The sequence below is a fragment of the Lonchura striata genome, chromosome 1 (assembly GCF_050655825.1).
Source record: "Lonchura striata isolate lonStrDom1 chromosome 1, ASM5065582v1, whole genome shotgun sequence".
NCBI lineage: Eukaryota > Metazoa > Chordata > Aves > Passeriformes > Estrildidae > Lonchura > Lonchura striata.
The window spans coordinates 116731528-116752272 of NC_140703.1; the positions used below are offsets into that span (position 1 = coordinate 116731528).

At 46.3% G+C, this 20745-nt stretch overlaps 1 protein-coding gene across 6 annotated transcripts in view; it reads left to right on the forward strand.

Moving 5' to 3' along the window:
- Positions 1–5613: 5613 nt before the first annotated feature.
- The window catches only part of CLDN14 (claudin 14), a 35486-nt gene continuing 20354 nt past the window's right edge, over positions 5614–20745 (forward strand). The window contains exons 1-3 of one of the 6 annotated variants that reach the window (XR_014950049.1): positions 5614–8073; positions 10476–10573; positions 10748–13512. The gene's annotated coding sequence lies outside the window, so the exon portion shown is untranslated. Of the gene's footprint in view, positions 8074–10475; positions 10574–10747; positions 13513–20745 lie in introns of those variants that run through there. The other 5 variants (XR_014950046.1, XR_014950048.1, XM_085560516.1 and 2 more) reach the window with 5 other exon arrangements.

Genomic DNA, 20745 nt, shown 5'->3' on the forward strand with positions numbered 1-20745 from the left:
GCAGGAAGGTTGGAATTCACGTTTCCTAATTTATCAGCACATTTAATTGAAATTGTTATATTTATGAACCTAAGAAAGATCCCGGTGATAACAGGACTCGTCCCTGAACTGCCAAAACTTTCCTGCCCCGTTCTGTGGAGACTTTGATCAAAAACAAATTGGAAATTCCAGTGTGTCCCTGCAAAATTCCTGTATATATCAAACCTAATGACTGAGGACTAGGGAGAGAATTTGAGCCAAGTCATGGTTCATAACTTGATTTTGAGCCTGTTCCAGTAACACCACCCTGCCTCACGCCAGTTTGATTTAGAGATAGGCCTCGTGCCCAGCAAAGGCTAATTTTGTCTGTAATTACAGATTTAATGTTCCTGACATGGTCTTTGCAGAGGAGGGACCCTCTGAGGAACCTTCAGACAGGCTGAGCTGAAGAGCTGCTGAGGTGGAGAGTCAAACTCTAAAATATGAAAAAAAAAAAAAAAAAGGACAAAAATTGAAGATAATAGGTTAAAGCAGCAGCAGCAGCAGGCCCAGGCTCTGTACCTGCTGCATTCCTTGGGATGGAGAGGGAATTTGTCTTCCACCAGACATGTTTGGATGTGGGAGCAGAGGGCTGAGATTAGGATCACAATAAAACAGGCTCAATTTCAGCATGTAATGTGAGGATTATTGGCCGTGCCTCTGTGAGATGTTTTCTTTCTGTGACTTCTCCTCCACTGGCTCAGGGATTGCTGAGGAGCAGGAATTGGACCCCGGGTTGATGCTGCAGCTACTTTTGCTCCCGCAATTCCTCCATCCTCAGTGATCTTTATCCACACTGGTGCTCCAAACTGGCAAATTTCTGAGCAAAAGCCACAGAAAATGGACAATCTGGATGGAGCTTGGAGCAACCTGGTTCATTGGAAAGTGTTCCTGCCTGTGGCAGAGGGATAAAAACTTTAATCTCTTCCAACCCAAGCCATTTTATATTCCAGGAATCTGATTCCAGGAATCCCAAAGGCAGGGGTACAATGATTTCAGAATTTCCTTCACATGGGCCTGTAACCCTTTGTGGCAGCTGGTAAAGCTGGGGCTCCACTCCCAAATCATTCAATAACCCTTCAAAACAACCCAAACAAGACCTGAATTTTTGCTTCAGAAATGATTTTACTGAAGAGACCCCTGCACAGTGCTGATCCCAGCCAGTACCCAGATTGGGATCTGCTGAAACTGAGACCAGGACCGACTTTCTTGTCTCGCATTTCTGGGTGATAAAGCCTGACTGATTGTGTTTAAGAGGCATTGCCAACCCCAACAGGCACACTGACTTCTGGGACTGGTGATAAAACAACCAAAACAACCTTTCTTGCCCGGGCACCACTCAGAAAATAAAGCACAAAGTCTTGGGTTTACTTTTCACATAACCCGCAAGGAGATTCAATTATTTAAAATAATACATAAGATCTTCACCTACTAATTTCTTCATGGTTTCCATATCCTGAGGCAAATCGTAGTGATACAAAAATCACTTTGCTAATAGTCAGTCTGCCAGATCTAGGGGGAAATCTGTGTCTTAGTTACAAATGGCTAAATATGAACCATTTTTTGGATTAGTTTTCTTGGACTTCATTTCTGTGCTGCATCCCAAAACTCATAATTGTCATTATTGCCATCTCTGCTGGTTTTGGCTGGGGTAAATTTATTTTTTTTTCCCCAGTAGATGGGGTGGAGCTCTTTGTGCTGGATACAGGAGGGATAATACAGAGATTTTTGTTGGTTTGCTTGTTTGTTGGGGTTTTTTGTTTGCTTGGTGGTTTTTTGTATTTTCGGGTGGGTTTTTTGTGTTTGTTTTTTTGTTTGTTTGTTTTGTTTTGTTTTGGTTTTTTGTTGTTGTTTTGGTTTTTGTGGGGTTTTTTTTGTGGGTTTTTTGTTTGTTTGTTTGTTTGTTTTTGGTTTTTTTTTTGTTATTGCTCAGCAGAACTTACACAGAGCCAAGAGCTTTTCTGGTTTTCATTCTGCCACTCTGGCAGAAATTGGGGCTGAGTGAGAAATTGGGAGGGGACACAGAACAGGTGACCCCACGGGGCCAAGAAGTCGATAAAGAGACTGGAGAGAAATTCCCTCTGGAGACAGGATGAAAAGTTTGGAGCTGCCTGGAGAAAAGAAGGTTCAGCTGCAAATTATGTTCCTCCATACTCTTTAAAATGCCATTTTAAAGGAATTTATTCTCCATAGCAAAGCCAGCAGTCAGAGATTCCCATCCAAGCCAGACTGGTGCTCTGCTCCCATCAGGAAAACAATTCTGATTTTTCTTTAAAACGAAAGATCAGAGGTAAGATTTGATGATCTTGGAGGTCTTTTCCAACCAAGCTATGGGGTTAAGGAGAGCCCACAGTCTGACACCATGGGAAAATAAAACTTCTCCCCACCTTTGTTGCCAATAAATAAATGTTGTGGGGAAACCTAATTAAAACCTAGAAGAACAAAACATTTTTCATTTTAAAATTAAAAACGTGTAGCTGAGAAATTCTTGAAGAAAAACCTAAAAAGGATTTGGAAGGAATCAATCATGAGACATCTGTGAGGGCTCTTTTGGCTGCTCTGAAGCAAAAGAGACATCTCAGAGTGAATGCAGCTATTTTCACTCCTCGTTACCTGAAATTCAAACCCATGTGCTACAAACCCCATCCCTGCTTTATGACTGGATTTTAAAAATCCAGAATTGAAAATTTCCAAACGAATACACACACACACACCTCTTCTGGTTTTGTCTACAAAGGTGTGAGAATTCAGGGTTTTTCACCTGGGATTCAGGAAAATAAGGATTTTTCCAACTATTTTGGATTAATTGCTGTGATGGTTGGCTGGGCAGGATGCAGCCCTCTGCAAACCACTTGGCTCCAGCTGATTTCCTGAGCTTCCACTGAAATTCCAAATTCAGGGTTCCATGGGAGAGTCCTGCCATGTCTGAGCTCCTCCAGGAGAAACTCCCTTTATCAGCTTCTGCACTCAAAGGTGCAGGACAGAGTTTCAGAGAAACTTTCTTGGTCCAGAACCCAGATGTTTGTGTTTCTACATCCAAAATCCAGATATTTCTGTCTCGGCCTCTAAAGGAGCATCAAACTTCCAGCAGTTTCCCTCAGCAGCCCCATCCAGGTGCCAAATCCCTCCTGTCTCCATTTTAACCTCCATCCTTGGAATTTGCTCTCAGGAGCAGAACATTCTGTTTTGGCAGCAGCCCAAGGGCAATTCATGAGAATTCAGCTGAGCTCTGACCACTCAGCAGGGTTTGTGAGCCTGAGCAGACAATTTGGGTCACAAACAGCACAAAATGCTTCCTCCTCTTTGACTTTGTCCACTCCCGACCTTACCAACGATTATGATTTATTATTCTAATTACTCAGAAACATTTCAGTGTCTGCTGTGGGTTCTTAGCCTGTGGAGTTTTTAGGATTCTCTTCATGGAAAACCAGCCCCAAAAGGAAAATGATGTCACAGCAACACCAGGAATGAGAGATGTTGTGATTTAGGAATTGTGCAGCACCATTGCTGTGGAAAATTCCCCCTGGAGGTGCCCAGGGATGGCCTGGATGTGGCACTCAGGGCTCTGGACTGGTGGCAAAGTGGGCATTGGTCACAAACTGGACTGGGATGGCTTTTTCAGGCTCAGTGACTCTGGTATTCTGTGAAAGGGCTTCGGAATTTAAAAAAAAAAAAAAAAAACACCAAAAAAAACCCCACAAAACATGTCGGTGTTCTGCTGGACAGAAGAATGTTTCTGTGCCTCGTGGGAGGAACAGGTTTTACTGAGATACATTAAATAATTTCTAAATATCCTATACATATCATAGCACAGGACACCCAGTGATTCTACAAATAGTTGATCACACACCTCTGCTGTTTGCTGAAAAAGAAATATTTTCTAAAATTTAATTTAGGGTTGCTATTTAGGGATCCAGTGCATCTTCACCTTGGGGAGACCTTGCACAGTCCAGAAAGCCTGGTCAGCTCAGGAATTTTCCCTAATATTTTATGTAGTGATGAGATCAATAGGGTGGATATTTCCCTGTTGCTGCATTTCAGTTTAAATTTACATCTCCTAATCTGCTTTACATTGAACAGCACAGCTCTTCCCTTAGAGAGCATCTCAGGCTGGCCCTGTACATCCATCATGGAATAAATAAAAGAGAAAAATGCTCAAATACCTGACCCAAATACTTGTTCAGGATTTGGGAAGGCTCTGCCAAACTTCCACTTCAGACGTACATCAAACATCTGAAGGAGGGATCCTCTCTTGCCTCGTCACCAGCAATGGTTTGACCCAGAATTTTTTTCTTAAATACCAAACCTCAGGAATATTAATATTACTTGAGAGACAGTCCCTTGAAACAGCATAACAAGTAGATTTTTATAGATCTGCCAGAAGTTGATGATATAGTGGCAATGGGAATTTCTTTTATTTTTTAAAAATAAATCAAGAGTGAAATGTCTGCGATTGAGGCAGGCCCAGAACACGGGATGAGGAAAGCTCCAACACGTCCAGCACGGACAGGGAGGGTCGGAGACTCTGAAGCCACATCTGGATCCAATGCTGGGCCAGTTCTTCACTTTGGAATGATTTGCACCAAAAGCATCAGGGAGAAACATCCCTGAGCTCTGCAGGGAGGCAGGCATGGGGAGCTTAGGGGCTTGGCACTTCCCAGAGGATCCTCACCAGTGGCATCACTCACAATGAAACCTCAGGTTTGAGCTTTTCTATTTTTCACATTCTGTGCTGCTTTAGTGGGTGGGTCTGGGCTTCACATGATGGGATGCTGAGCTCTGTGCACAGAGCAGAGACAAAACAATTCCTGCTCCAGCTGGGCACCAAGGACAAATGATCCAAACCTCAGGCCAGGAGCACAAACAGCGTGGGCTGGAGAGAGAAAAACAAGCAGGGTGGGACTGATGGGCTGGAGCTGGAATGGGACAATGAACTCCAAGGTGCCAATGGAGCAGAACTGATCCCAGGGAGAGCCCCGGGAGCGCTCGTGCATTTTGGGACCATTTTGGGTCATTTGGGTGCAGCCCTGGCTGGGCTCTGGTGCTGCCCAAGGTGGATCCATGGAGGAGACCCTTTAATAAATCCCTGCTTTATCTGCTCCAGCTCAGCCTTCACAAGACATCAACAAAACAAAGGGAAAATTTACAGTCTCTTATTCCAGAAGGATATTGGGAGAGTCATTTAATGAATGCTTCTGGGTGATGCAGCCTGGTGGTGAACAAACACGATTCCAGTTCAGACATTGGGGTTTCCAGTTCAGATATTGGTGTTTGCAAACAAGGCAGTCCAGCGTTTCAAGCCCATTCCTTTGGGAAGGGTTGTCCATCTACGAGACTCAACCACCCCAAGGCATTCCAGGATCTGTGCTCATCCATCCACGTGCCCATTCCCGCTGTACTCAACTCCTGTGCTCAGTTTTGGGCTCCTCATTTCAAAAAGGACATTGAGGGGCTGTAGCAAGTCCAGAGAGGGGAATGGAGCTGGGAAGGGGCTGGAACACAAATCTGATGAGGAGCAGCTGAGGGAGCTGGGGGGCTCAGCCTGGAGAAGAGGAGGCTCAGGGGGGACCTCACTGCTGTGCACAGCTCCTACCAGGAGGGGCAGGGAAAAAATGAGAGGAACTGGCCTCAAATGGCATCAGGAGAGGCTCAGGTTGGGACAGAAAATTTCCCTGGCAGAGCGGTCAGGCCTTGGGATGAGCTCCCAGGGAGGTTTAGAGTCACTGGAATTGTCCCAGAGGAGTCTGGATGTGGGGGACAGGGTTTGGGGTGATGGCACTGGATGATCCTGAAGGGCTCCTCCACCTTGACGAGGCTGTGATTCCCAAAGGCACAAATACAACAAGAACAGCACAAATTCCCTCGGAAACTGGAGCAGTTTGAACTCAGCTCTGGGGCACTTTGAGCTCAGCTCAGGAGTAGGTTGAACTCAGCTCTGGGGCACTTTGAGCTCAGCTCAGGAGTAGGTTGAACTCAGCTCAGGAGCACTTTGAGCTCAGCTCCAGGGCAGTTTGGGCTCGGCTCTGGGGCACTTTGAGCTCACTTTAGGGGTACTTTGAGCTCAGCTCCGGGGTAGTTTGGGCTCAGCTCAGGAGCAGATTGAGCTCAGCTCCGGGGCAGTTTGGGCTCAGCTCAAGAGCACTTTGAGCTCAGCTCAGGAGTAGGTTGAGCTCAGCTCTGGGGCAGTTTGAGCTCAGCTCTGGGGCAGTTTGAGCTCAGCTCTGGGGCAGTTTGGGCTCGGCTCTGGGGCAGTTTGGGTTCAGTTCCGGGGCACTTTGAGTTCAGCTCAGGAGCACTTTGAGCTCAGCTCCGGGGCAGTTTGGGCTCGGCTCTGGGGCACTTTGAGCTCACTTTAGGGGTACTTTGAGCTCAGCTCCGGAGCAGATTGAGCTCAGCTCCGGGGCAGTTTGGGCTCAGCTCAGGAGCACTTTGAGCTCAGCTCCGGGGCAGTTTGAACTCAGCTCAGGAGCAGATTGAGCTCAGCTCCGGGGCAGTTTGAACTCAGCTCAGGAGCAGTTTGGGCTCAGCTCCGGGGCACTTTGAGCTCAGTTTAGGGGCACTTTGAGCTCAGTTTAGGGGCACTTTGAGCTCAGCTCCGGGGCACTTTGAGCTCAGTTTAGGGGCACTTTGAGCTCAGCTCCGGAGCATCCCCCGCAGCCCGGCCCGCCCGGCAGGGCACACTGACATCTAGTGGGGTCTGGGGAAAGCACTGCCTTGTCTCCTGTGCTGGCAAAAATCCCCCAAAAAATGTTCACAGAAGCGTTTTGCACCTCACCGATATTCAGCCATCGAGCAGCGCCTGAAATGTGGCTGCCCCCGGATCCTTGGAAGTGCCCAAGGCCAGGCTGGGTGAGGCTTGGGGCAGCCTGGGGTAGTGGAAAGTTCTGTCAGGGGATTGGAATAAGATGATCTTTAAGGCCCCTTCTGATACAAATCATTCTGTGATTAACACAGAGAAAGTTGAGCCTCTTCCTTGTTCCATCCCTATTTTGGCCACGGTTTCCAGCTATTTTCCAGGTGCAGTTGACAAGTGCCCTTTAGGGTTTGAGAGGGATAAGACAACTCAACACACCTTCCCAAAAAGGGAAGTGACTCCTTGTAGGGGAGCCTAGCAGGAGAAAGGTAACAAGAAAAAGCAGAGGCAAAATATATTCATGCACGTTCTTTCAATATGACTTTCTTCCTTAGTTTAGCTCCGTCCCTCCAAGTTCATGTTACAAAAAAACCAGGGGCTCTGGTGTTAGGTTTGAAGGATAGGAAAATCAATTACTCATCCTGGTCTGATCCTGCAGCTGAATTCCCCACCATAACCCACACTGCTGTTGGGAAAAAGGGAATTAATCATGGATATTAGACTGCAGTGAGCCCATCCCAGCCAGTCCTGCCCAGCTGCAGCGTTGTCTCCATTTCAGTGCCCATCCCTCCCGAACTCCCAGCCCTGGTCTCCAGGAGACTGTAAACAATCAGCTGAACCCGATGCTCCTTTTTCCAGCATTGTGTCCCGCCCGGAGCAGGCACGCTCTGCTCTCTGCCACCTCCCCTGCCATGACAAATTTAGACAGCTTGGGTCATGTCCTCCCAGCTGGGTGCTGACACCAGGCTCCTCCTCAGCAAATCTGCCTGGAGCAATTGGAGGTGGGAAGATGTGTTTGGAATTCCTGCACTCGAGGTCTCCTTGAGCTCTGATCCCTGGGAGCTGCCGGGCTCATCTTCTGTGGCATCTCCTGGTGATCCATGTCACCTCCATGGGGTCTGTGTCACCTCCAAGGTGTCCGTGCCACCTCCTGGTGATCTGTGTCAGATCTCTGTAGGGAAGCAGCTGATGCAGAGACAGGATCAGCTCTTCACTTTCCACCCAGCCCTAGGATGGGGTGAGCATTTCCCCGCCTGCCACGGATTTTCCACAAAGAACACGGAGCATCTCCTGGCTAGCCAAGGGGGTGGTGGTGTCACTCCTCAGCTCCTGTAACCCACCAGGGATCATCTCCACAAGCTGGGCTGATGCTCCTGAAGCACAGAAGAGGGAAAAGCTGCTGGGATGCCAGAGAGCTGCACGTAAGTCACAGGGTGGAGAACAGGCTCTTCTTGTCTTTCCTGTTAAGTGCACAGATGGGAGAGAATGGATAACAAAACCTATTTTCCTGAGCAATATGAAGCGGATTATTTGCGGGATGAAATATATAAGCTTATGTTTTAATTAGGGTTTAAAAAACTGCCAGCTCCTCCAAACAGGTTGGGTTTGTAACAGTGGGATGTTTGCTTAGTGTTGTTCCAAATAAAGATTCCTCTTCTCTTGACTTACTAGGAACTGGAAAAAAAAAAATTGTGGTAACACTATGTCTTAAGAGAGTATGAAACTTCAGGGAAAGAGGGGTGGGAGTAATTTTAGTTTGTTTTTGGTTGTTTTTATTTTCACCTAAGGAAATAGTTTATTCCAGCCTGCTGTGAGCACAGAGGGCTGTTTCAGCTGCCTGGTGTTGTTCCTGTTGTTTGTAACTAAACAGCACCAGCCAAAGGAATTTTTTGGTACCTCACCGATTGCTTCTAAACAGCTTCCCTGCCACAGCTGCACAAGTCAACATCAGAAGTTTGCACTGAATTTTAGGTCCAGCTGTGAAAGGCTCAGACTTTTAAATAATAATATTATTATTAAAAATAATAGCAAATCATCTTCGACATCTAAATGAAAGTCAGGCCAAAGATGCCCAGATGTGCAAATTTTCATTTTGCAGAAACTACCACCTTATTTCCGTACAAACTTCAGGTTTTGGAGAGCATTTTCTCATGTTCTGCTCATATCACAGGTTGCCAAAATTTCTTGGAGCCTCCTTAGCTTTTGGACAAGTGCAGACAGTTCTGAACGAGCAGAAACCATTTGAAAGGATCCAGAAAACTGGTTCACACCCTCCTGAGTACAAATTGAACACAGCTCTGCCAAGCACTAACCCAAACACAGCCAGCCTGTAATAAAGCCCAAGAACTTATTAATTCCCAGAGTGCAGGTGCTGAGTCTGCTGCTCCTGCAGGTTTGGTCTGTGCTGCTCTTGTGATGGTTTTTCCCACTCTGGTTTAAGTGTTTGGGTAAAAGTTTACAATGCAGGGATGAAGGGAGCTGTAATTAGCAGGGGGAACACAAGAATTGAGGATATTAACTCACACTCTGCAGCCACAAAAACCTGCTCACCTTTCCCCAGCTCTTTCAGAAGGGGAATAGGGAACATCCACCTTGTTAAGATCCAGTGGCCTCCATTTCAAGGGCTGATGCAGAAACCTGAGCCCCCTGGCATTATTTTCCAAGCTCTCTGCCAGTGCAGAGTGTTCAATTTAACATGCTCAGCTCCCTCCCTGCTGCAGCAATGCCCCTCAGAGTGGCAGGAGCTGCACAAACCTTTCTCCACCAGGACCAAGTTTCCATTTTTCCTGCCCAGATGAAATTCCACTCGCAGGTGTGGGGTGTTTTATTTGTTGGAGAGGGGTAATGAATACTGTAGAAAAGCTCAGGCCTGGAAGAAGGCAGCAGGATGAGGGAGGATTTAGACACAGGATGAAAATTGTAAAAGTGGCTTTAATATTGCCATTACTCTTCCAGGGGAGGGAGAGAGTATGTTAACAATTTTATAATAGAGGCAAAAACAATACGAAATTAAACCTCCGAGAGATCCCCCTGCCCTTCTTCTCTACTCAGGCCATATATATATTTTTTAATAACCTAACTTCCTTCACAAGTCCTCAGTACTTACAGAAAATCAGGACACAAGGGCATCTCAGTTCCTGAGTCATATCCATAATTATATGATTGAAATAGCAAATGTCATCAATAAGGCTCTGTTTGTCTCTCACAAACCCTCCCTGTTAGATCATTGTTTGGGATGAACTTGTGACCTGAATGTCACTTTTCCCCACACATGACAGCAGAGCAGTTGCATCTGTGCTTGAAACACACATTTAATGTTAATTTTGAGCTCATCAACCAGCCTCGAGAGAGCAGGAGCTTCTGAGATACCAAGTTTCTGAGCATTTTATGAAAATAAGCAGCGAGGCAGAGAAAACTGACCTTGGAAGGATTCCAGGGTAGGAAAAGCAGCAGCAGCAGCAGAGCTGCAGTTACTGCACAGCACAGTTCAGCACAGGATGCTCAGTGCTCTGCAGGAAACACAGTTTTTCAGCCCACTTCTTAAGAAATTCATGTACTCAGAATTTCAGATTCATTGAGGATGGAAAAGAGATCCCAGATCACCAAGTCCAAGCTGTGACCCCCACCTTGTCCCCAGCCCAGAGCACTTGGTGCCACCTCCAGGGGACACCTGCAGGGATGGGCACTGCAAAGCTCCCTGGGCAGCCCCTGCCAGGGCCTGAGCACCCTTTCCATGGGGAAATTGCTGCTGCTGTCCCAGCTGAGCCTGCCCTGGCCCAGCCTGGGGCTGTTCTTGCCCTGTCAAACCTTCTCCCTGTTACAGACCGAGTGATGGAAGGGTTGGCATCATCCTGAGGCTTGGGAAAGCTGCTGAAACCCAGTCCAGGAGCCCCTGGAGCTGTACAGGACATTCAGAGGGAGGTGGGTGCTGAATGTAGGTCCCAGCTCTCACAGCAATTAGTCAAACCCCCTCACCTCCCTAAGAAATGAAAGTGCCACAGGTTAATTATAACTCCCCGGCCCCGAATTTCCTCAGCCTTAGCTCATTCCATTGTCCCAACAGAGATGAGCAGAGGAAAATCTTTTCTCTTTCAGCTTCTGGGAAGAACAAGAAGCAAACATTAAACAGCAAAAAGGGAGCTGGGAGTCAAACCATCCTCACGTGAGCTCTCACTCCAGCTACAAAGCAGTTTGGCTCAGTGAAGGCAGCCACAGCCAGAAAACTGGGGAATTTTAAAACTTCTGTGTAAACCAGAGCCCTGCAAGGAGAAGTGAGTAAATTATATGATTTTTTTACAAAGCTACACTCTCCCAACACTCCCTCCCCCAAATAGGACTAAGTCTGAACCTGCTTCTCCCTACTCTCTTCTGCATTTTAATTCTCAACAAAGCAGAGTGAGGATGTCCTGTCCTCACCTCTCCTATCCTCAACAACCCAAACAAATCAAGCCCCTCTCTTTCCCTCCTTTATAACCCTGGCCCTCAGGCTTTAAGGGTAAAAGGTCTGCAACAAAATTAATAACACCTGAATTCATTTCTGCTGCCTCCCATGCTGCACCTAATCTTCCAGCAGTATGTAACTACTGCATTTTTGGGGTGGGCTAAAAACACCTGCCACAAATCTTGGTGTTTTCTCCTTCGTATCCAGTTTTCAAGATGGGGCTAAATTTTGGAGAAGCAGGATATTTTTTATTTAGTGTAATTATGCACACACATAAAATCAATGTGTGTGATAAGACATGCTTGTGGTTATTGTTATCACAAAGATAATGATGGGAGTATTTAACTGGCTGTAACCCAATACCTGGATAAAAGGTGCAAGGGGACATGGACTTGAACCAGTTGCATCCTGCACACATGAATTTAATTCCTTTACTCTTAGTCTCAGAAGAAGGAAGGGGAAATGAAACCAAACCCCCAAAATATAACATATTAGGAGTCTGACTGAGAGTTTTTATTCCTCACCCTTCCTTTTCCAGGCAAGAGGTGCTGCCATAAATCTCTGGGTCTGGCTGATGGAGATTTTTCACCTTCATCCCACCTTGCCTGACTTTTACAGCTTTAATAATCATGTCAATATTGCCTTTGCAGCACAATATTTCTGTCCTTCTCCTCGGGTCTATCCTAAGGTTTGCTTAAAGATAAAAGAGGTGATAATTAATTTGTGTGAGAGAAGAGACAGAGCCTTAAATCCTTTCCTGGTGGAAAGCAAACTGAAGTGTGTGTTTAGCAGTGGTGGTAGCTGAGGTTTTCCTCATATTCCTCCTTTTCCCAGGAGGAAGAAAATGATTTGGAAAAGCCCTTATTATACAAAAGGATCCACTTTGAGTGTTTGAGGACATGGATTCAACCCCAGGCTGAGGGTTTTCACACTCCTGCGTGTGAAAAACTCACTCCTCCTTTAATTATGGAGCAATTGTTGTTAAAATATACAGTCAGGGGCACTCTAAATATTCCTGCTGAATCCTGTGGTAGGAATTATTATGGAAATGATGTTGCTCCTCCAGTACTTCTGGTTTGGAAAATGTTATCTCCTGTCCTTTGGGGTACTTCCACACACAAAGAGAGAGATTTCGTAAACACTGGCTCAGAGCCTCCATTTCCAATCCTCAGCAACCAAAAAAGCGTTGCTGTCAGTCACCCAAAATTCAGATTATTGTTCAGTATTCCCCAGCTGGATCATTACCCTTCCACTCTCATTAAGCCCTCCCAGCCCAGGGAGTCCCAGCTGGGCCCCATGCCCACCTTGTCCCTAGCCCAGAGCACTCAGTGCCACCTCCAGGGGACACCTGCAGGGATGGGCACTGCAAAGCTCCCTGGGCAGCCCCTGCCAGGGCCTGAGCACCCTTTCCATGGGGAAATTCCTGCTGCTGTCCTCTGCCTTTCTCTCTTGTCCTAAATATTGGCCTCATCTGCTTAGACCTTGGTATTTGGGCTGAATTTCCTACGACAGAATTACCCACAATCTCTTTGGAACCATTTAGAGCCACAAAAAGAAGTTTATAGTTTATGTGAAAGAAGCTGCAGAAAATAAATATTCAGGTTCTGTGTGGTTGCCCTTCTTTCTGCCCCTCGTGTTATCCCCACAGCTCAAAACTAAACTGGTCATGGAATAACTGCAAGAAAGACTCCATGAAATTCCTCCTTGGGAACTGAATTTGATGGGAAACCAACCCAGATTTTGCTCCAATAATTTCTTCCTTGGGAACTGAGTGTGATGGGAAACCAACCCACATTTTGCTCTGGTACCACACTGGTTAACCTTTGCTTTTTGTACAATGACAGTCAATAATGATAAATATGGTAGAAGAAATTTCGTCTGTTCCTTGTTGAATTAAAAAGAATTTTTAGAGTGGACTGTAAAAGATGGGTTTAGGATAAATGTGGAACATGACATGCAGTGTATGAAGTGCAGGGGCAATTCCATCAGTCACAGGGTTGGCATTAAAGAGTAAAACTCCACTTTCTTGGACTGTAGGGTGGGTACTTGGACTATTCTTTGTAAGACAAGAGGACTTTGCTCTCAAAACAAAAGAATTTATTAGACCCAAACCACTTCTTAGAAGATTCTTGAAAGTTTTGAACATTTTAAGAAAGGTAGAGTGTAAAATCAGAAAATAACAGTTGTGCAGCAGACAAATACAAAAGGTTTGATCTTTTCAACCCCACCAGCCTCAACTAGAGGAGATCAGCAGTTTTTTGGGTTTTTTTCCATTTTTAAGGATGGGAAAATTCTGATTTTCAGGTTCATGCAAGTGTCTGTTCAAAAGACCTTCCTGGCAGAGCCCCCAGGGATGTCTCCTGTGGGTTTTTTAGGCTGTCCTTTACATTTAACCCTACTAGTTTTGAGCCACAACAACCATCGGAGGTTTGGATCCTTTTGTCCTCAAGATGTTTTAAAATTCGGCCTTTTTAACGAGGAAAGAGCCCTGAGAGAGAGGCAAAACGAGATGTGTGAGTCATGGGGAACAGCTACGACGAGGAACCAGAGGAAAGGGAGAACATCACTGCAGGCCAAATGTGTTTCACACATCTCAAGCTCTTGCCCTCCATCCCCTGTCCTTTCCCTGCCTTTCTGCCCCAGGAATTGTCTCCTCTTCCCGTGTGGCAAGGGCTGTGGATCTCCTGTCACATTCCCTTTTCCCTCCCATACAGTGTTTTTTATTATTCTTTATCCCTGCTTCATGTCTGAGTTCCACAATCCTCATCTGTAATGAGATTTATTTTCTTTCCCTCGCTTCTTCTCAAGACAAGGAGTCATGGGTCATTGTACCAACAGCTTCTTTTCTCAAATCCCCAGATCACTGAAAAGGAAAAGCTTGAATTTAAGGAAAGTAATAGAATTTTTTGTGAGCTTTTTATGGAGTAATTGTAGTTTAAATATACAGTCAGGGGCACTCTGTGGATATTTCTGCTGAATCCTGTGGTAGGAACTATTCTGGAAATGATGTCGCTCCTCCAGTACTTCGCTGGTTTGGAAAATGTTATCTCCTGTCCTTTGGGATACTTCCACACACAAAGACCATTTTGTGGGATTTTTAATTCAGCATCAAGCACAGAAGCCAAGTAAACTCCTGAACCTCCCACAGTGGCAGCTCCAGGGAGACTCTAATCACCAACCTGTCACCTTCCCTGAGCCCTAGGAGGACAGGGGAGATTATTTTATCTGTTCTCAGGAAATGTGCCTACCACCTGCTTTCTGATGCCAGGAACATCATGGGGAGGTGGGACCCTAAATCTTTATTTTACATTCAAACACGTTCCTTTCTGAAGCTGGCCTCAGCTGTTGGGAACCCCTCTTCCCTGCACATGAGATCTTCAAAATTCCAGATTCCTCACACGGATAAAACTTCCACAAATATCCAAGAGTGGTAGAAGATGAAGCCACTGCAAAGTACAAAGATAAAGGCTCCTAAATCATGGAATCCCAGAATGGTTTAGGTTAGAAAGGACCTTAAAGCTCAACCAGTGCCACCCCTGCCATGGCAGGGACACCTCCCACTGTCCCAGGTTGTTCCAAGCTCCTTCCAGCCTGGCCCTGGACACTTCCAGGGATCCAGAGGCAGCCACAGCTTCTCTGGGCCTCCCCACCCTCACAGGGAACAATTTTTTCCTCATAATTCTTTCCCTATTGATGTTTTGGAAAATGGTGACTGCTGCCCTTACTGATCCCTCTTCCTTACAGAGCAGGAAGGCAGAAAGTTCTGTGAGCCACACTTGGGTCACTTTGAGATTTTACAGATGAAAGACAAGGTTGCTGAACCTTTAACTGGACCAGGAGCTCAGGGCACTGGTGTGAAGTGCTTTTTTTGGCATGTCTGACTCAGGAGACAAATCTGAACCAGCCATGGGTTCTGAGTGCCCTTTTCTGGCTGACTCCACCTTGAGAATATATTCCTTGCAATAGTTGAGCTTGAAGGTGATGAAAGCCTCATTTGCTCAACAAAATTCCACATCCAAACATGAGTGGCACAATTTCCTGGCTAGTTTGAGGTGAAATTAGGTTTTCCTGTTGTTATTTTGGTTTCCTGAAGCACAGAGAGCAGTGACATCCTGAGGCCCACACCCACCTGAGCTGCAGGAGGGCAAATCCTGACACCAGAGATGAAACCACAGCTCCTGCAGAGCTGCTGGCTTCTCCCTTTTATTGCTACACCCCTGAGCCTCCTTTCTCCAGGCTCAGCCCCTCCCCAGCTCCCTCAGGAACTCTCCATTCCCTTCCCAGCTCCCTCAGGAACTCTCCAGCCCCTTCCCAGCTCCCTCAGGAGTTTTCCAGCCCCTTCCCAGCTCCCTCAGGAACTCTCCATTCCCTTCCCAGCTCCCTCAGGAACTCTCCAGCCCCTTCCCGGCTCCCTCAGGAACTCTCCATTCCCTTCCCAGCTCCCTCAGGAATTCTCCAGCCCCTTCCCAGCTCCCTCAGGAACTCTCCATTCCCTTCCCAGCTCCCTCAGGAACTCTCCAGCCCCTTCCCAGCTCACTCAGGAACTCTCCATTCCCTTCCCAGCTCCCTCAGGAACTCTCCATTCCCTTCCCAGCTCCCTCAGGAACTCTCCATTCCCTTCCCAGCTCCCTCAGGAATTCTCCAGCCCCTTCCCAGCTCCCTCAGGAACTCTCCATTCCCTTCCCAGCTCCCTCAGGAATTCTCCAGCCCCTTCCCAGCTCCCTCAGGAACTCTCCATTCCCTTCCCAGCTCCCTCAGGAACTCTCCATTCCCTTCCCAGCTCCCTCAGGAACTCTCCAGCCCCTTCCCAGCTCCCTCAGGAACTCTCCATTCCCTCTCCATTCCCTTCCCAGCTCCCTCAGGGACTCTCCAGCCCCTTCCCAGCTCCGTTCCCTGCCCTGGACACGCTCCAGCCCCTCCAGGTCTCTCCTGCAGGACCAGAACTGGGCACAGCCCTGGAGGGGCCTCTCCGAGCCAGCCCAGAGGGACAATCCCTGCCCTGCTCCTGCTGGACACACAATTCCTCATCCAGCCCAGCTGCCAGCGGCCTCTTGCCCCCCTGGGCACCCCTGGGCTCGTGTCCAGCCCCTGGCACAGCACCCCCAGGGCCTTTTCCAGCTCTCCAGCCCCTCTGCCCAGCCTGGAGCTCCGGGGTTGTGGTGGCCTCATCCCATGGATCCAGCATGTTCAGATCCTCTGCAGGATTCCTGTCACGGATCCTTGACAAGGCAGCCCATTTCAGCAGCTTTTTGTGTTGTTTATCCCAGATTGTGCTCTGTGACAGGAGCCTCACACCCCTTTTGACACAAGGAAGCAGTCACCACTCAGCTGAGGGTCCCTGCAGGGCAGGGTTGAAATCTGGAATTTCAGAGAACTCAGTGGGGCTTTTCACTCAGGCTGTGCTGAACATGGAACATTTTATCAGCTCATGGATATCCTGCAGCCAAGCTCCTGTGCTGCAGACTGAAATGGAACCTGTTGCAGCATTTCTGAGAGAGAGAGGGAAGATTTATGTCTGGAATGAGATTTGAGCCACTCCAGTCCAGACCTCAGATCTGGGCCTTGTGAGGCCTCCAAGCCTGGGACACAGTTAGAAATTAAGAGTTTGTGGCACAGTTAGACATTAAGAGTTTGTGGCACAGTTAGAAATTAAGAGTTTGTGACACAGTTAGAAATTAAGAGTTTGTGGCACAGAAATTAAGAGTTTGTGGCACAGTTAGAAATTAAGAGCTTGTGGCACAGTTAGAAATTCTGTTAAGGTGTGATGGGAAGCACTGGGCTGTCTGGGTGTGAAGGAGTATAGGTTTATAATGTGAGGTTTAGTCCACCTTAAGACAAAGACAAACAATGTTAGCTTGCCAATGAGTGTGCCTTTGTAAACTGTAAACTATAGAGAAGCATATATAAAGTTCCATCTTCTCAGTAATAAACAGAGAACGTTTAATTAACCATATTGGTTGGATGTGCGTTCTGTCCTGTCCAGCTTTCCCATTTTATGAGGTCCCTGGCTTTGAAACCCTTTTCTGGGCTCAGCAGCCTTGAAAAGCCAGGTAATGCAGAGCAAATGCAAATGTGTAGGTGATTAATACATGTTTGTGTCGTGTGTATCAGAAGAGAATGCCATTAGAAGTGTTTTAATAAGATTATCCTGGCTCTTTTTGATTCTGAGCTCTTGCTGGAAAGGACTTGTGGGTCCAAAGAGTGGTTTCATTTTCCCTTTTTTTAAATGTCTGTAAAATTTGCAAATGTTGTGTGTGCCCTTATTTACTTTGCAATTATCCTTCAAGAGCAGTGCTTGCTCTCTTGGCCTCATTTTCAAATTACTGTAATTCTCTTTTGGGAGGCTTCCCAGACAGAGGAAGATGCAGCCACTGCCACAGCACAAAGCTTTGCTTGCCTCTTATTTCCTCTCTGGGATGACATTTGAGACCACATCGTGGAGCTTGTCCTGAAGAATTGCTGCTGGGGTGGGGCCAGGAAGATTTGGGCTTAAATTTGTGCCCTCTGAAGGGATCTCAGCTCTGTCTGGAGAAGTTTCCTCCTCAGGAAATGGGAAATGTGGGAATCGGTTCCAAGCTCTCCTCCTAAGTCTTGTGGGTGACCAAATACAAGAAAGGGATAAAATTATTATGGAGCATCCAAAGGAGGGACAGGAGGATGGGGAAGGGTTTGGAAGGGAAGAGGAGCGGATGAGGGACCTTGGAATGTCCAGCTGGAGGTGACTGAGGGGAAATTCCTCAGGGGCTGCAGCTCCTCAGAGGGACAGCTCCGAGCTCTGCTCTGCCACAGGGACAGCACACAGGGAGTGGCTGGAGGGATTTAGGGTGGATTTTAGGGAAAGGTTCTTCCCCAGAGGTGCTGGCACTGCCCAGGGAATGGGCACGGCCCCGAGGCTGCCAGAACTCCAGGAGCCTTTGGGCAGCGCTGCCAGGGATGCCCAGGCTGGGGTTGGTGGGGGGTCTGGGCAGGGCAGGGGCAGGATTGGATGGGATCCCTCCCAAATCAGAATATTCCATGATTTTTTCATCTCTGTACCCCCATTTCTCCCTGTCAGCAGCAAGTACAACACACTTACAACACCCACTTTGTGGGTGACCGTCTTTGGGCTGAGCTCCACAGTAACACAAATCCACTCGGGCACCGTCCTTGTTCAGACTTTGCTTTTAGAATACTCTTAGTCTATTTTTTTAGTCTATTTCTTTTTAGTCTGTTTTTTTTTTTTTTAGTCTACTTTTTCCCCCAAAAAATGATTTCAGCATCTGGCACTCCCAGGCCCAAAGTGGATTTCTGTACTGCTGAAATGGAGCAGTGCAATAACAGAGGTTTGAAGTTCATTTTGCTTTCATGGTGTGCCCAGGAGCAAGCCTTACAACTGTAATTATTGTCAGATAATTTTTCATTTTACTGATTTAACTTTTTCCCCATGATTGTCAATAAGGGCTGCTTTTTTTCTTTTTCCCCTGGACCATTGGGTGTAAGGCAAAATAACCTGCAGTCTAGTAAAAGGGTAATAATTGAGCAGTGATATACACAGATGTGGCTGGTGAGGTTTCAGGGTTATTTTCTCAGTGGAACTTACACAATTCCAGAAGTCTGAATATGTCATTTACTTTTAGTTTTGGGGGTTGCGCTATTCAGCCTAACAATATGTAATTTTTACAAACAGAATCTAATAGAAATAACATATTTTTATCTTTTAAAAAAACCCAAAAAACAGAACCTCCAAGGTTTTATAATAACCCCAGACCTCCAGTATTTAAAGATGAATGTAAAGCTTTGGTGCCAGCTACTAAAAAACCATTTAGAGACCAGAAACATGGGATCAGATTCTGCTGCTGTTCCTCAGCACGAGTGTTTTTTCTGCTTCAGCTCGAGTCTTTGGAGGCTAATTTTCAATCAGATAAAACTCTGTGAGAAAGAGCAGCAGAGCTGGGCCCTGAGTCACCTGGCACTCAGCAAAAATTGAAAAATACCAGAGGCACCTGAAATTTTCACTGAAGACTGGTGGTCACCAGCAAATAATGATTAAAATAGTGGTAACAGAGAGTCTTGGCTTCCCTGGCCTTTTACTACTTGGAGTAAGCAGTCACTTGCCAGATTATTATTATCTTGGCACTTGATGCAAAAAAACCCTGTAGTTTTCCATGTTCCTTAAAGCTGAGTATACATTTATTGAAAGAAAGCATTTATTAAACATGTGGGGACAGATTCTCCACAGGCATTAAATAACTTCCCTCCATCTGCCAAGAACTCGTGCTTGTTACCTTTTATTATGCTGAGAACTGCAGGTTGAAAATGGTGGAAAAAAGGGGGGGAAAGAGGTGGAAATGGAGCTTCCATATGAAAAGCCAAACTGGTTTCTATCTCCTGATATAAAATAAATTTGAATTCCATGGGTCTGGATTGTCCTCCCAGTGGCACCTGTGTTCCAAAAGCAGCACAGAGATATTAAATTGGGAATGATAGCCTGGATTGGTGGAAGATGTCCCTGACCATGGCAGGGGTTGGGAATGAGATGATCTTTGAGGTCCCTTCCAACCCAAACTATTCTATGGTTCTAATACAGAAAGAAAGGACTATACAACAAAAGTGGGATGGAAAAAGTTCAAAATATTAAGAAAACAAAGAGTTTTGTCCCTTTTGTCAAGGGACAATTGACATCAAACTCCTTCATGGGTTCACAAAAATAATTGGACAGAACAATGAAAGAAAAACTCATTAAAGTGAATCATTAATGTAACACTTTAGGGTCAAGAAATCAGTGATGATCAACTTGTAGGGATAAAATATTCTGCAAAAGCCATGCTACATCCTCTTCCTATTTTTATTTATTTCCTAAACCACAGCTATTGGCAGTGCTGGGACATGGTGTTGATCTAACCCAACACAGTTTTTACATTAGTAAGTAAAACAGATTTTTTTTTTTGAGTCAGAGAATGAGAAAAACTCACACCAAAAGACTTCAGTGTGTGGAGATTTAACTCCAGCTATCAACTCAGTCTAAACCATAACACAGATCTCCCAAATCAGAGGTGTTCAGGCTCAGGTTTTGGTGAGATCCCATGGCACACAGAATTACTGGGTGTAGGGATATCCTGACTTCAGAATCCAGGCTGATTAAAAGTGAATTTTTTGTGTTATTGGGTAAAACTTTGTGCCTTCCACAGATAATGCCTTTAAATCTTCAGGAGAACAGGGCAAAGCCTGAAGCCTTCCTGGAGCTTTGCACACCCTGGCTCAGCCTCCAGCAGAGCAAGCAGGACTCGTGCCCTCAGGGAAGCATTTTTGAGTTCTTTTAGCAATAATAAATATCAGTGGGCAGAGCCATGCTCCTGACTGAATACAGGGTCAAAAATCAAGGTATGTGACAAGGGTCTAGGGACATAAATTAATCTGCCCCAGTGGTGGCTGGCACACCTTCCTCAGCTAGGGTGGACACCACCAAACAAATATTTTTATGCTTAACACAACCTTGCATAAAAAGCATGTGCTGGCCCAGATTCTGTCTGTAATTTGTTCCACTCTGAGTTTTTGATCAGCATTCACCCTAGTGAAGTTTCTTGTTGTCAGCAGTGACAAGAGAATAACGTGGCACCACCCAGAATGAAAACCCTGGCCCAGGGCCTGCCAAGGGAAGGGTAACATCAGTGGC